This window comes from Musca domestica, unplaced genomic scaffold (genome assembly GCF_030504385.1).
Source record: "Musca domestica strain aabys unplaced genomic scaffold, Musca_domestica.polishedcontigs.V.1.1 12, whole genome shotgun sequence".
In the NCBI taxonomy this organism is placed as follows: Eukaryota; Metazoa; Arthropoda; class Insecta; order Diptera; family Muscidae; genus Musca; species Musca domestica.
In genome coordinates, this window is record NW_026712155.1 from 5,738,274 (window position 1) to 5,754,786 (window position 16,513).

The window sequence follows — 16,513 nt, forward strand, 5'->3', positions numbered from 1 at the left end:
GGGTGAGGTGCCAGAAGGGGTTGGCAGATATATATCATCTTCACAAGATACGTTAGCAAAAATGTTTAGAGTTAGATGCTTATTACACATTCTTCGAGCGTTTTGTTTTACAAAATCTTGAACCCTATGTGGGGGAGGTATCAGAAGAAATGGTCCGATCTCGAAATATTGAGATGTGCCAAGTCTGAATAGAATCGGATGTTAATTTCGTGTTTTATGAGTTTCATGAATATTCAAAATTTTGACCTCTACTGGAGGAGATACCAGAAGGAGTGGACAGATATATTTCATCTCCACACCAGACTTTGGGTTAATAAAAATATTGTGATTTGTGTAATTTGAAGAGAATCGGATGCTTATTTCGGATGTTATGATCCTTTTTGTTATTCAAAACTTTAACCCTTTGTGGGAGAGGAATGGTCCGATCTCTACCATCTTTATAACAGATCTTATGGAAATATTGAGATGTGCTAAGTCTGAATAGAATCGGATATTAATTTGGACCCTTTCTGGGGGAGGTACTGGATGGAGGTGACCGATATTGTCCATTTGCGCACCTGACCTAGCACTGATACAAATATTAGGATTAGCAATTTTGGAGCAATATCTCATTATTCTTTCTCTTTCTGTGCAGTAAATTGTTGTCTTTGAAAATGTTGATATTTTGTGGGGGAGTTACCAGAAGGAGTGGACCAAGATTGCCCGTCTTTGAACTCGATCTAAGTTTGATGATAATATTACGATGTACCAAGTTGGGACATCGTGCGCATCAGCCAGACAGACGGGCGGACGGACATCGCTAGATCGACTCCAAATGCCCTGAAACGGATTTGGTCCAAAGAGACATAATTTTTCAAACACGTTTTGGCCGTATCAAATGGAATATACTCTCTCTTGCCATATGGCTGAGGGTATAAAAATACAAGGTCTTCATTTTTATGCCCTCCGCCATACTATGGAGAATATCTTAAGTTTGTTAATCCTTTTGTAATCCCTCGATAAAATATAAGAAATTAATATTCTCATCAATTAGATACAATTTTAATTGTATCCCCTCACAAACTTCCATCAATCACTGTGTTGACTTCTCTAAAATCTAGTTTTGGGAATAGATCTTGAATTTTGTGTTACCCTGTTAAAGGAGTTATATACCTTTAGTAGAGTTTTAAACCTGATTGATAGTATTGCCATAATTTTCTCGAAGACACCAAGCGTACGGGTAAAGCGCAAAGACATAAACCATTTTTATTGTTACTCTGTTGGTCAGTCGAATTCAACTGTATTCGGCCAAGCAATCACATTACTTTCATTATGATAGAGGTCACAACCGACTAAACATTTAAAATTGTGTACAAATCCATTGATGAAATTTATTTAGTTCATGAACCAAATATACTTTCCCACTTTTTTTTGCTTGAAAAAACGTCCTTTATTCTATGGCAAGGAATAATGGCTATGGTAAAGGTGAATCAGCATGTTGTGATTGGAGTCACGTTACGATTTGTTGAAAATAATGCAACAACAGGGTGACGACTAAAACTAAAAAAAAAACAATGATAACTTAATATTTAATGACGAATTCGTGCTTAAAAAGTGATCACAAATAATAACTGAAAACGCTGACTAATCCTTCCTTTAAAAAGTAATCACAAATAATGAACGGAACAGCGTTTTCTTATGTACAACTATGAGGTTTGACAGAGTTGAGATTCTGATTCCAAGTAGCGATGACTCGAACGAAGCCAATCTACCAATAATCGGTTTGCTGATATATACAGAAGTATCAGCACGGGTGCTGGAGTCTTCTGTTAGAAAGTAGGAATATTTTATCTAATAATTGCAGATCTTCTATAGCTAGTCTAGAGGTAGAAGGTCTTCGTTGTATCCAAGACCTTCAATAGATCGAAAGTTTATGATAGGTTGTTTGACTCCAGACCTATTGAAGTATTTAACTTATTTTCGACGAGCAAGTTCCCACAACTTCGTCAGCGAAAAGTCCACCTTAAAATTGGACCACAATATAAAATTTCAACTCTGTCCCTTCACTCAATGCCACATTTGGTACGCATATCCAAAAAAACATCTAAATCTCTCCATCCTAGACGCCAACAGTGATCTAAAATTAGTACCATGTTGTCCTTTTCTAACAGTTATAGTAAGCATTTGCAAAAACACCACACCACATCTCAAAACCAGATACCAACAAAGACTTCAATATCAAATGTAGTAAAACAACAACTGCCATATTTTAATTCCAGATAGCTACAGATACCTTTATATGAAATTTCGGGATTCCAGCTCTATCCCTTCACCCAATACCCAACTTAGGACCTTTCGAACAATTATAGTTCGCATTTGCAAAAACACCTCCATATCTTAAGCACAGATATCAACAGTGATACTATAACAAAATTTTGGGATTTCAGTTCTATTCCTCACCCACTACAATATATAGTACCATTTAGTACTTTTTTAATATAGTACACATTTCCAAAACCAACCCCATATCTCAATTCCAGATTCCAACAGAAACCTCAATGTCAAATTTAAGGATTCCAGCCTTATTCCGTCATCCAATACAAAATTAGTATCTTTTGGTACAATTACAGTACATATTTACTCCTCCATATCTCAACCAAAAACATTATCAGAGATCTCAATATCAAATTTCTGGATTCCAGTTGAATCCCTTCACTCAATACCAAATTTAGTACCACTTAGTATTTTTCCTACAATTATTGTACACATTTCAGAAACCACCTCCATGTGTCCAGATTTTAAGCACTATTTGTTTACCCAATACCAAATCGCACCCAATATAGTACTAATTAGTACTTGTTGTGCACTTTACTTTACCACACATCTTCCACTAACAGGGACCCCAAAAATTTCTAAATTCCAGCTTCATCTGTTCACCCTAAACCAAACTTCGAATTACAAACAGCCCTTTGGTACATTTTAGAGTTCTAACTCATTCCGTTTCGCCAATACGAAGCATTCAACTTTTAGTAAGTTTCAGTACTTTTCGTACCTTTTTAGTACGGATTTCCAAAGAAAGTGAATTTCAGAATACATAGAACGCTTTCTGACTGGCTTAATTCATCGGCAGGATTTTTCGCAAAAGAACAAAGCAGCCCAGTGCAGAAATCGAATTAACTCAACATAAAAGAGAATCGAAAGAGAAAACAAACACTTAAATCATAAAACATATGATCTTCGCCTTAACAAGGCAAAACTCAAAAATTCAGCCGAGCCTGGCTGTGGGATTTGAACCGCGGACCTCTGTGTGCAGCCAACTAGAAGTTGCCGTCTCTACGTTCAGAGCCATTAACCCGTCTTCCTAAAGCAGCACTAAAACAAGTGTATGCATTGGAAGCAATGTAGTTGTTGTGGACAAAAAATCCATCACTACAAAAACAAAACGTTGCTGTGAAAAAGATCTGCCAATAGAACTTGAGTCGAACCTGGAGAGTTTCTAGTGTATAATTCGCATATGCTAATTTGCAATAAGTTCGAAATATATACTACTTTCCAGAGAACGGCCCTTGTAAGCCATCATCCACACCAAATATGCCTGATGAGCCGCTTAACCAACGGCGAAACGCGTCGCATAGTGGTGAGTGTGTGATAGTGTCTATCTGGCTTTCCTTTTCACTGCAAATTTCAGATCATTAAGCTCGTCTCGAAAGAGAAAACAAACACTTAAATCATAAAACATATGCTCTTCGCCTTAACAAGGCAAAACTCATAAAATTCCTTTGTTCCTCCACGAAGAAGCCAGCCGATGACTCAAACCAGTCAAAAAAGCCTTTTATGCAATTTCACCTCAAACGATTCTAGCATCAGCCTTTTCTAGATCAGGCAGTCAGTTATTCCACTACTCTTTCATGTGTATGCATAAGCTGATTCGATTTTATTTTCTGACTAAAGGTGAGAATACATGAAAGGCTTTTTTGACCGGGTTAAGTCATCTAAAAGTCATCGGCTGCCTGTTCGTAAAAGAAGAAAGAAGCGTAGGACGTAAGTCAACCTAAAACTCTTTTGTTCCTCTATGAAGAAGCCAGCCGATGACTTGGGCCATTCAAAAAAGCTTCTTATGTACGCTCACTATAAGACCAAAGTTTTTTAGACAACTTTTTGTCAAGGACCTTGATAACGTAAATAAGCTTCCACCCTTAACAGATTGTTTTTTCTACAATTTTATGCAATTCGAAAAAAAAACAACCATTTACGAGTTACTATTTTCATTTTTTGTTGTTAGGCTAGGACCCTCGATAATTTGTAGAACGAGACCCTTTGATCTTTCATCTAACCACCGAAGTGATGAAAATAAGCCCACACCACACCCCACCGGAAGCAATTGTTGCTTCCCCACATCCGTCTGTCTGTCTATGGAAATCACGAATTGAACGAATTGAAGTAGGTTGATACAATTTTACTCAAATGTGCGTATATTCTGCAGGACTTTTGGTATTGAAAATGGGCTATATATGTTTACGTTTAGATATCTAAACGTCCCTATAACTGGAGGTACAGTTATTCGGTATTTTTATGATTTTAGCGACATTATTCACCGGAATTGTTTGAAATTTGGTGTTTGAAGTTCGTAATGAATACTACAGCCTAAGATAGAAAATTGTCTGTGCAGGTCCACGTCTTCGTATAGCCCCCATATGACGCTACTTCCCTATATTCGGTATTTTGATGATTTCGACGACATTTTTCACCGGATTTGTAAAAATTTCGTAATTGCACTAAATAATGGGTACTACAGCCAGTGATCAAAATATTATTTACCGGAATGGTTTCAAAATTCGTATGTGCTCTGCTTAACGAGTACTACAACCTGTGACAGAGTACTGCAAATTTTGCAATTCTAGGTCTTCCTATTGCCCCCTATATCGGTATCTCCCTTTATTCGGTATTTTGATGATCTTAGCGACATTATTCACCAGAATTGTTTCAAATTTGGTATTTGATGTTCGTAATGGATACTGCAGCCTATGACAGAAAATTATCTGTGCAGGTCCACGTTTTCGTATAGGACCCATATAATGGTACCTCCTTATATTCGGGAGGCCTATGAAAAAATTCTTAAGATTTTAACGAAATCGTAAATTATTTTTTTATTTTCTTTTTTGAAATTTTCTAAATTCGTTCAATTTGGTGGAGGATATTCAAAGCTCGCCTCGTCCGAACGTACTCCTTTTTAGCTTGTTATTTTTTGCTGATGTATTACAGGACCCTAGACCATTTATGGAACAACCGCCCATTGGGAGCCATTTTTCCTCCCCCATTTCTTTTTGATTTTTGAAATAAAACGACCATTTACGAATTACTATTTTTATATGATTTTAAAACTTTATTTTTCAAGATGAAAATAAACAATATAATTTTTTTGTTTGTTTGTTGTTGTTGTCTTTTTTCTGTTGTTGTTGTGTTTTGGTTTTGTTTGTTTTTTGGTTTTTTTTTTCTTTAATTTTACATAATTTCAATAAAATATTTACGATTAAAAATGACATATTATAGCTTACTTGTTTGTTGTTTTTTTGTTTTGTTTTTGGTTTTTGAGATTTTGTGTTTTCAATATTTTTAAAGTTTGGTTTTTTTGTTAATAATTTTTTTTTGTTCTCGTCATATATGATTTTTTTTGGTTTTCTTACTTGCTTTTTATATTTACTTTCGTGATAAATACCATAATTTATTTTTTGTTTTAATACCAAATGTTTTGTTTTTTAAAAATTGTTTTTTTTTTTTGGTTTTCTTCATGTTTTGTCTTTACATACAAATAGTTTTATATATTTTTTTGGTTTTTCTTTTTTGTTTGGGATGTTGGTTTGGATGCCAGATGTGGTGAGATGAGATTTTGAATTCGAAATAAATACAAATTTTAAACTTATAATTACATTTATATCAAAAAGTTGGTTTTTTCTTTTGTCTGTGAGGAACTCAAAATTAATTTAGAGTTTTATTTTGGTTTTTTTTGTTTTTGCGTTTCTTCTTCTTTTTTTGTTAATACAACCGGACAACGTTTGATTTGTTTTTGTTTTTCGATAATTCCAAAACTTTAGATTTTTTTGCTTTCCAAACTGTAAATTAAACTTTTTTGAAGCTGTAATATGCCTTTAGATTTTATTGATTTTTCATTCCTTCTGTTGATAATAATTTTTTTATTTTATTTTTGCTTATGTTTTTTACTTGAGAATATTGAGTATACATTTATATTGTTGTTGTTGTTCATCTGTGATAAAAGGAAATAAGAGAGTTTAGTAATTTTATTTCCAGTTTTCTTGATTTCTTTGGATTTTTTTTTTGTTGTTCTTCCTTTGCTGGGTTTATTTACTTCAAGTTGTTGTTTGGTTTGGTTTTTTTTTTCGCTATTGTTTATGACATATAAATATTATATAATATAATTAATATTATTTTTTTTTTTTGTTTTATAAATTGTATATGTGATTTGGTTTTTTTAGGTTTGGGGGGAGTATCCACTGATTTCTGTGGAGTTCAGTAGTGTATATGAGTGTGTGTATGTGGGATTTTTTTTTTTGTGGATATAAATGTGTATGTATTTTGTTTCTTTAAATATTTCTTATACTTCTGGTTTGTATATCAGTTTTTTGTTTCTATATTCTTTGAAAAAAAATTGAAAAATCATATTAAACAATTGAAATGTGTTTTGCAAAGTTTGGTTTTGTCATGATCTTTGGAAATTAGCGTCTTAAATAATCATTGTTTGGAATTTCGAAATTATTTCGATTTTTTTCTCTTCATCTAGAATTTTTATTTTCGAAATGGGGTTCGAGTGAAACGTTTTGCCAAAAAAAATCTTTAAAACTTCCAGTTGTTGTTGTCGTTCCAGTTTCTCTATCTTTGAGGGGATTGTCTCTCAAATTTGCATTAATTTTGAGTTTGAGTTTTGTTTTTTGATTTCATTTAACTAAAAATGTAATTTGAACATAAGGTGTTTTATAAGAAAAATACCAACTAAGGATTTTTAATGTTGTTGTTTTTTAGTTTTTTTTTCATATTATTATAATCAATAATATATTTTCTTTTTAGTAAATATATATTTTCTTTTCTTTTTTGTATATATTTTTTATTTATTTTGTTTATTTTTTTGGGTTGCCTCGGTGTTGTGATCGAGAGGGAGCACTGCTTTTGTTTGTACAGTACTCTACAAAGAAATTTAAATTGATTTGTTATATTAAATATATAAAGCTTAAGCTGGAGCTGGATGCCAAATGACGGCATGTGATTGAAAGTCTTGAAAAATCATGGAATTATGAAAAAACCCTTAACAAACTTTTATCAAAAATTTCGCAAAAATAATACTAAATCAACTTTTATTTTAGAATATTTTTTTGTATTTTTCTTTATTGTTTATGCTTTCACTAATTTTTTTAAATTTTAACACGAGTAAATCATTAGCTTTGCAATTATTTTCGATATCATAAAGGAAAAATCGATTATCGAAGTAAAATGCTCAGTCGAAATGCAATTTACGTCCACATGCTTGAAGGAGTGTGAAAACAACTTCGCACTCTCTCTTTGAACAGTATGATTCTTACGCATTGAGAATAATTTAGACAAGCAGTAATACAACCTCTTTTATTCGCGTAGCAAGTGAGACTATACGGCGATTGTTTTGTTTTGATTTGTGAGCGAACTCTCTTCAAGTGCCCGAGAGACTCTCTCTCCTCTGGTAAATACGTAAATAAAAATAAATTGAAAATACGCGTGGTTGTCACGTCACCTCAGGTCGACGGACACTCCAGCTTCAAAATTATAGGTAGAACGGTACAGTGAAATAGAACTACTACTGGAATCGATGATAAGAACTACTATTGAAATCTATGATTCTCTCCCAGTAGAGTGCAAATTTTCTACAAAAAACTCTCATTCAAATGTCACCCTTACATAGATTGTTGTAGTTTCGAAACGAACTACTTCAAAGGAACTATTTTCCGAAGGGACAATGAATATAGTTCCATTTTTGTGCGATTAGCTGAGCTCTTATTGTGAATCGCTTTCTCAATAGAAATGTAGACAACACTCCTTTTCTCATAAAAGTAAGCCGTAACACACAGAGTTGTGTCATTCCGAACTAGTTCAAAACGAATATTGTGCAACAGGGACTGTCGGAACTATATCCTACATATTTTGTTTTATCTTTTTTCCTCGTACTACCATACCTTTTACTTAATATTTGGCCCAAGCTTTCAACAAAAACTTGAACAATTTGGAAGACGGAATGGAAGAATCTGAACAAATGGAAGTATATGAACTAAAGGGACTGGATAAATACATGAGTCTATTTTCTAAAGATTATATAGTTCCAATTGTTCAAGAAATTCTAGTTTATTTTTTTTTCAGGCTGAATTTTGAAAGCTTGAAGTAATACGCTCTCCAGAACTAATAGAACGAAAAGAAGGATTAGATTGAAAGTAACGATTTTGTTAAAAGAAATAACTGAACTCTGTGAACGCTCTGTAAACTATAGAGTTTTATCGTTTCGGGAAAAAGTATTTCAAGGGAATTACTCTCAAAAGAAACATTGACAACCAGTGACGACTCACTTGAAGGGAGAAGTAAACGAGCTTGTTTCTTTTGAAGAAATGAACTAGATCTAGTTTGTAGTTTTCCGGAACAAAGTCTTTCATAGGAAATATTCTCTGAAAGGAACGGTCGGAACTATTCCCAACTTGTACGTTTTTCTAGTTCCTCTAGCACGCTTAGTTTGCTTATAGTCTCTTTGTTCCTTTTCTACTGACTTAATTTTCATTTAAGATTTTTTCCTAGTAGGAAATTTACAAGAAGAGAACGACCGATGGAAGTAAATTATCGAATGGAAAGAAAGGAATGTTTTACTTCATTAAAAGTAAAATACATAAAACGCTTATTTGACTGCCTTAAGTCATCGGCTGGCTTCTTCGGAAAAGAAGAAAGAAGCTCGGAGCCAAAATTGAACTGAAATTGGCCTAGAACTCTTTTGTTCCTTTACGAAGGAGCCAGCCGATGACTTAAGCCAGTGAAAAAAGTTTTTATATTTTCTCACCTTAAGGCTCATCGCCTAAGCAGGCATGTTTCGAGTTCTTAGACATATACCTGTTCATATATAATAGCAGCGTTGAGGGTATAATAACATTCTTCGAGGATTCACCTTTGTAAACGTTAAGTGGGCGTTGAATAAATGCATATTTTTTATAGAATAGTTAAGTTTATGCCATTTAACCTATGTTAGTATTAAAATTTGAATCAATAAATGGCCACAGTTTAAAACTAAAATCTTACACAGGCGTGACATGGAACCATAGTCGTTAGAACCAGGGCCTGGCAAATGAAGGCACATGCGCCTTCGATGAGCGTAATATGTTTCAACATTGAAAAGCATTGAAATCAGAGAGTAACAAAATTGGAAGAGCACGAAAGTACGACTCGGCATTGTTCTCGTCAGTGATAGGCAGAGAGCTTCCCATAAGAAAATGAAGAGAGTACAATACATAACCTTCGCTGATCAATCGGTGATGCTTTTTAACTTGGGCATTGATTTCATCGAGAGAGCAAGGGCTGCTCTCAAATTTCTGGTTCGGGTGCGTGAACTCAACTTGTGCAATGATGAACATAACTAAATTAAGAGAAGGTGTATAAGCGTAAGAATTCACCATCAAAAATCGCTGACGAAAAGAGAATATAACCAGTGCCGCTAACGTAAAATTTTGGGTATTGCATAGATGGCCAAATATGAAAGAGACATTCGTAAGAGAATTTTGAAATAACTTTCTTGCGTTGAATTTTATTTCTTTTAATATTTTTTAAGCAAAAATATAATCGAAATAGGATCAAAAATTATTTTATAAAAAGAATTGTAAAATATTATTTGTATATGTCTGTTTGTTGATGTTTTACTCATGAGAGAGAGTCATCTATGACATATTGTGGGCACTATTGTTTTACTTAAGTTGTGTGTTGTGTGTTCTCTCTTCCAGTGCCCACGGACAACGCTTTGAAACTGTTATATCGGCCAATTTAGGGATTTATAAACCTTATTTTAGATGAACTTTAAATAATTATGAATTGAGAATATGTTTTGAAATATTTTAAAATATTTTTCTGAAATTATAATTTATTTTTTTTAAAGACTCACAACACTGAGGCAATATTTTTATGCATTATTTGTTTTTTTTTAACATTTTTTATGGCAATTTCTTTAAATCGTTTTTTTATATATTTTACTTCTTCTGTTTTTTCATTTATTTATTTATATAAAAAACTTGTTTATCCTAAAAAGTTGTTTGTACTCTTGTATGGAAATAATTCCGGTCTATTGCAGTTAACTAAAAAATGTTTCTTTTTTTTAATATACGTTACATAAGACTAAACAAAACAAAAATTAAAATTAATAGAAAGTAATTTTTCTCTTTTTTTTTGGTTTAGATTTGTGGGGAGTGGTTTGTTTTTTTTTTTTGGTATGCCGAAATGTTCTAAGTAATATTACAATGACAATAATAATTAAATTATAGGCAGTACCCTAAAATGCCAAATATAGAGTATTGTAATTTTGATATTATTTTTTTCTTTATAATATTTTTTTAATGGCTTTTTATATATATAAAACTACCAATATTTATAATTTTGTAGATAATTGTTTTGATAATTACATAATTTATTTTAATGGTTTGTTTTTGGTTTTGCCAAACATTAAATTTAAGGGGTTTTGGGGGGATAGGCGGGAAAATTCCAAACGGTCCACATAATAATAGTTATAATAAATTGTTGTTGTTTAGGTTTTGGGGTTTGTTTACGATTCTGTGTTTATCAGATCTTTGATCAGCAAAAACCCTTTTGTCTTGCATTTTGCTTGAGAGAGATTTGGAGAGAGAGTTTTGTTGTCTGGTTAGGGAAAATGTTGTGGAATTCCCTGATAGTTTTTTTCTTTCATTTTTTTTAATTAACTTAATTTTTTTCATTTGAGCCAATGTTTTCTCTAAAAATAAATAGCCAAACATTACCTAAAAATATTTTTTACAAATGTAGGGGATAGTTTTTTTTGAGGGGGGCTTCCCTTTTTCTTTGGAGAGGATATTTTTTAGATTTTATTTCTTTTTTATAATTTTGCTAATTTTCACTAGATTGTTTTCGTTTGTTTTTCTTCTTCTTCTTCATTTTCTTTTTCTTCTGTTTTAGGCCAAACTTAAAACTTGGAAAAATTATTAAGAATATGTCATTTGTTGAAACGTTTGTGCCAGGAACGTTTGCTTCCTTGAACGCTTAAATTTCCATCGTTTAAACTGGAAACCAGTTAATTAGTTTTAATTTTCCCAAGAAAATTTTTCAATGATTTTTTGTGAAAAATGACTTGATTGAGATTTTTTTAATTTAAATAATTTTTTTTATTTTAAATTTTCTTTGACTTAAATTAAGGGGGAGGGGGGGAGTTTTTGTGTAGGTGTGTGTGTTTTTCGAGTGTATGAAGTCTTCTGTCCACATATGATGTCTTTTTCTCATTTCCTTCCTAAGTCTAAATTATATGTATTGTTTTCTGTTTTTTTTCCTTTATTCCAAGTGTTTATTGTGTATTTTTTTGTTTGAGGTTATGTCTCTCTGGCTTTTTTTTCCTCGAGTGTATGATGTTGGTGTCTGTGTTGGGTATAAACCATGATTTCATTTCATTTGTCTTCATCAGAGTTTTGGTTTTCATAAAAAAGTCTTCCTTACAAAAAACTCATAAATTAGTATTCATCTTTTATTTGTTTATGCTTCATCAGAGTTTTGTTTTTTTTTTTTTTTGGTTTTTCACTAAACTTGTGTTGTTGTCCCTTAAATTTTAAAAAGATTTAATTTTTTTTTTTAATTTTTTTTCTTAATGTTTTAATAGCTAAATTTAATGTCTAAACCAGTTTTAACCTTAATGCTTGTCTGTTTTTGCCAGGATTGGTATATTTTTACATTTATTTATTTGTTGCCTTAAGAGGGATGGATAGAGGGGAAAAGAGGATATTTACTTTTACTCCAAAATCAAACCTGCCAACCAAAAATGCGTTTTTTGCCAAAACTAATTTGGTTTATTTCTCTTGTTTTTCTTTTCAAACCAAAAAAATTTTAATAATTTTTTCTTTGGCCTTCATTTTTTGTATTTCCCTGATTTATAAATGGTTTTCCTTGATTTGGTCTATTTAGGGCCCGTTTTTCTCACGTTTTAATTTATAATTTATACAATTTTTTTTTCATTTTTGTTAAATTTAATTTATAAACATTTTTTTTGTTTAATTTATTTAGTTTTAGTTTCTTTTTTTATATATACGTTTTGTTTTTGGTAAAAATAATTTAGTATTTCATTTTTTAATATTGGTTTTCATTTTTGTTTTGAAGGCACTTTAGATCGGACGTTGGCGGCCCCCGTTTTTTTTACTTTTTGGTAGATTCTTTGGATTTGTAGGTAAATTTTTTGATCGAAACTGTGTCTTTTTCGAAACTCAGAAAGAAATCAAAAAATAATCATTTGCCGAAAGTGTTTATTCCGAAAATGCCTGGTTTTATTTAGCCGAAAAAGTTATTCGAAATTTGTTTTGTTTATCGTTTATTTGATCAAAAATTGATAACAAAAAATTTACTGGTCTAGAGTTTTATTTCAATTGTGCCGGTTATTTCAGAGAATATTTTTTTGTTGTGTGTTGCCTTCGTTGCTATTGCCAAAACTGTTTTGGATGTTGAAAATGGTAAGATTTGGGGGGATTATTTTAGTGTTGGCGTTTTACATAGCCAGGGTTGGAAAAGTTATATCATTTCCAAACACTATTTGTTTTGAAACCAGATCAGGTCATATCAAACTTCTATTATAGCTTCCCATTAGGCCTCTCCATTTTTATCACTTTAGATTAAAATAGAGAAATTTTCAAAGATGCAATGTATCAGTTGGATCTTGAGACTAATAAAGAAAGATATTATGCTCACTCTCCCAGAAAAATTACTGCTCCATGACGACTAAATTAGGAAGGGGAAGAGTCCCATTATTAGTGTCTCTCAATTTTGTTATTCTCTGATTACAACGTTTTCCAATCGCTGTGATTGTGAGTGTTAAGAGAATTGACCTGGACTAAGTTTTTGTTGTCTTATTTGAGTTGTATGAGTGCTCTCTTCAAGTTCGCGAGGGCACTTGATCCTGGATGAGCAGAGAGCAGAGAGGTCTAGCTTTGTTACTCTGTGATTTCATTGTTTTTCAATCGTTTCGATAGTGTGTGTGTGAAGAGCATTTCGTTTGCTGAGAACATGTGGGAGAGCATTTGCCCGATGCTGTTATGTTACACAAAATATGGTGTAAATACGGCCTTGAGATAACTGTCATACAGAGATGGGAACTACATTTTATATAAAATTCAAAAAACCTTTTGTTTTATTTTTTTTTTTGAAGTTTTATCTTTTAGATTTAATTTTTTAATAATTAAAACAACATAAAACAATCCCCCGTTATTATTTCATTTAGCTTGAGAATCAGGGAAATACACAAAATGGCCACATGGAACTAAAAAGTGTGGGCTGTTCCCAAGTAATTTTTCTTGGGGTTGTTCTAAGAAAAACCTAATAATTTTTAAACAGAACTAAAAATTTTTCAAAATAATTTCCTTAAAAAATAATTGACTTCATTCTTTAAATGAAATCTTTTTTGTGCCATCCTGTAAATAAAATTCCAACACAAAATACTGTTCTCAAAATGTTTATAACTAACTTAGAACCGGTGAATTTTGAGTTGTTATATTCAACAAAAGCAATTTCTGATATTCCATGAAAGATTAAATGAAACCTGAAGGGTGGAGGTTGTTTTGGAGTAATTTTATGAAGTTAAAGATTTTGGGGGGCAAACTAGTATTTGAAAAGGGGGATTTCTAGATGTGAGCCATTGTTTTGTTTTTAATATTTTTTTTTTGTTATAATGATATTTTATTTACGCTTACTTGTTTTACATATATAAATATACACATTTCTAATAATACTTATGTATGTTATTTTTGGGGGGTTTATGTTTAATGTCAATGATAATAATAATCATAATATAATTTTGTTTATAATAATAATAGTTGGTTGGTTTTAAAGTGGAGGGGGAAAGGAAAAGAGATTATTGATTTATAATTCATATAAATGCCCTACAGTCATTAAATACATACACATTGTTTTTTGTTTTTGGTTTTGCTTTTCCTGAAAGTGTTTAATTAAATTAAAAAAAAATCATAAAATTTAATTTTTAATTGATCACACTCCTTTTTTGAGCACGAATTTTTATGTAATAACGTAGAATACACTTGTTTTTTTTTTCAATTTTTTTTTTGCTTCTCCATTTTTCCATGAAGAAAATCTCGTTTTTTTAATGTCATTAATTTTTTGAAATTTTGAATTTTGTCTTTGGAACCAAAAAAATAGTTTTCTTTACTTTTTGATAACTGAAATTAAATCGTTTAGTTTTTGTTGCTTGATTTTTGAATTTTGTTGTATTTGAATTTGGGGGTTTGTTTTTTTTTTTTTGGTTGTTATTGCAGTTGTTGTTGTTGTTGTTCTTGTCTCATTGGTTGCTTGCTTTGTTGTTTGTGTTTTTTTAGATTTTTTGGTAATTTTGATTTAATCCCAAAGGAAGTTCGGAACCATGGGAAAATGTGGCAAAGATTTTAATAAAGGCATTTAAGACTGATGCTGCTATTTATTTTTTTAATAAAAACATTTAAGAACATCGGCTCCTCAAGCGGAGGCATCAAATAATGAGCTTTTGTCGAATAATTTCTGCAGAAAGGGTTTATCTCATCTTGAATCCTGACATACAAATATTTGGGGAGAGTAGAGGTAGGAGTGCATAAACAGCTTGAAATCTTCGCATGGCATATTTTTTGACATATAATAAAGGGATGACAGAGCCGCACTCAAATTCGGCCGCCATTTCCCTTTATAATTTGACATTAATATGCCTAGTCATGATGCCAAGCTGCTTACCTGATTTCACTCTCTCTCTCCCTCTCTATGGATAAACATCATTCATTGCTATGTCAAAATTCTGTTACAAAAAATCACATAGTTTTTGTCGAATTTTTATTAAAATCTGATGTGAAAATGTGGTTTCAAAGAAAGATTTGCTGGAAAACTGAAACAGGTTTGTAAGTACTTGAAATGTTAAAGAGGGATATATTTTGCAAAATCTAGAGACTAATTTTTGTTATATGTCGAAGGTAAGCCTGTCAAGATCCAAACACTTCATTGTATATTTATTAACTTGTGGAAATTGATAATTATTCAAAAGAAGTTGAAGAAGATCAATTTGTCTCAAAATATATTTTTTTAGTCCCCCAATTTATCGTCAACTTTCGTGTACTGACCTTTCACTGTTTTCCTAATTGTAATTATATTAAAGTTTAGTAATGGCAACCCTCCATGCAGTGTAAAAACGATCATGAGGAAGCCACATGTGATCATATACATATTACATGAGCTCTTTTACGCCAGGGAACAGGAAACCGCTCTTTTATTCTCACCAAAATGCACAACTTGCAATCTAGTGTAAAAACGCCCATTAGCTCCCTCTTACGCTCTATGTTGCCAGGAGTGCATATCTCTAAAATTGTGGAAAGGTATACTTGCGTTGCATCCCTTGTATATAAATGGCAACCCCACCTGCAGTGTAAAAACGATTATAAGAGAAAGCCATGTGAGAACATTTGCGACATGGACACATGGGCGCTCTTACACTAGAAAACAATCAGAGCACTGAGAAGAGAAACAAGATCGACTACCGCTATTTTCTCTCGCCTCAAAGCAGCCATTGAAATCTTATGTAAAAACGCGTACTGACTTTCTCTCTCTCTCGTATTTTTTATGCTCCATATTCTGGAAATAGGATTGCCATGTCTTTGGAAATTTTGCCCTCATCCCCGGATTTCCTCTAACTCCTTTGGGATTAAAATCAAAGGTTTTGTTGTTATTGATGGTTTTTTTCTTTCACAAAACAAACTTTACTTTTTTTCCGTAGAAAGTAAAGAATGTTACTGTTGTTGTTTTACTATAATTTAAGGCAGATTTTGTTTTCATTGTTGTTAGTTTTCAAACTGAATTCAAAAAAATAAATCTTAAATTAAAAATAAATCATAATTTCATTTCATTTAACATTAATGAGCCAAAGAGGTTGACTTAAATTCTCGAGAAGGGGGGGAAAATTAAACATTTTTCGTTTTTTTTTTCAATTTTGAATTTTTTTAATTACATTGATGTTGTTGTTGTTGTTCTTGTTGCTGTTATTATGATACCTTTACGGAATTATGTTTATGTTTAATTATTTGTTTCATCTTTATTATTATTTTTATTTTATTCATCTTTTTGTTTGTTAAGTTTTCATTGTTAATCTTAAAGATAAGGCGCGAAGGTGCTTAAAATAAGCTTGTACTTTTTTTTAGTGATATAATTTCATGTTTTCCATAATTGTTCTACCATTTTGTTCACGTATTCTTAATTTTTGACCGAGGGGGGTTTACCTAGTAGTATG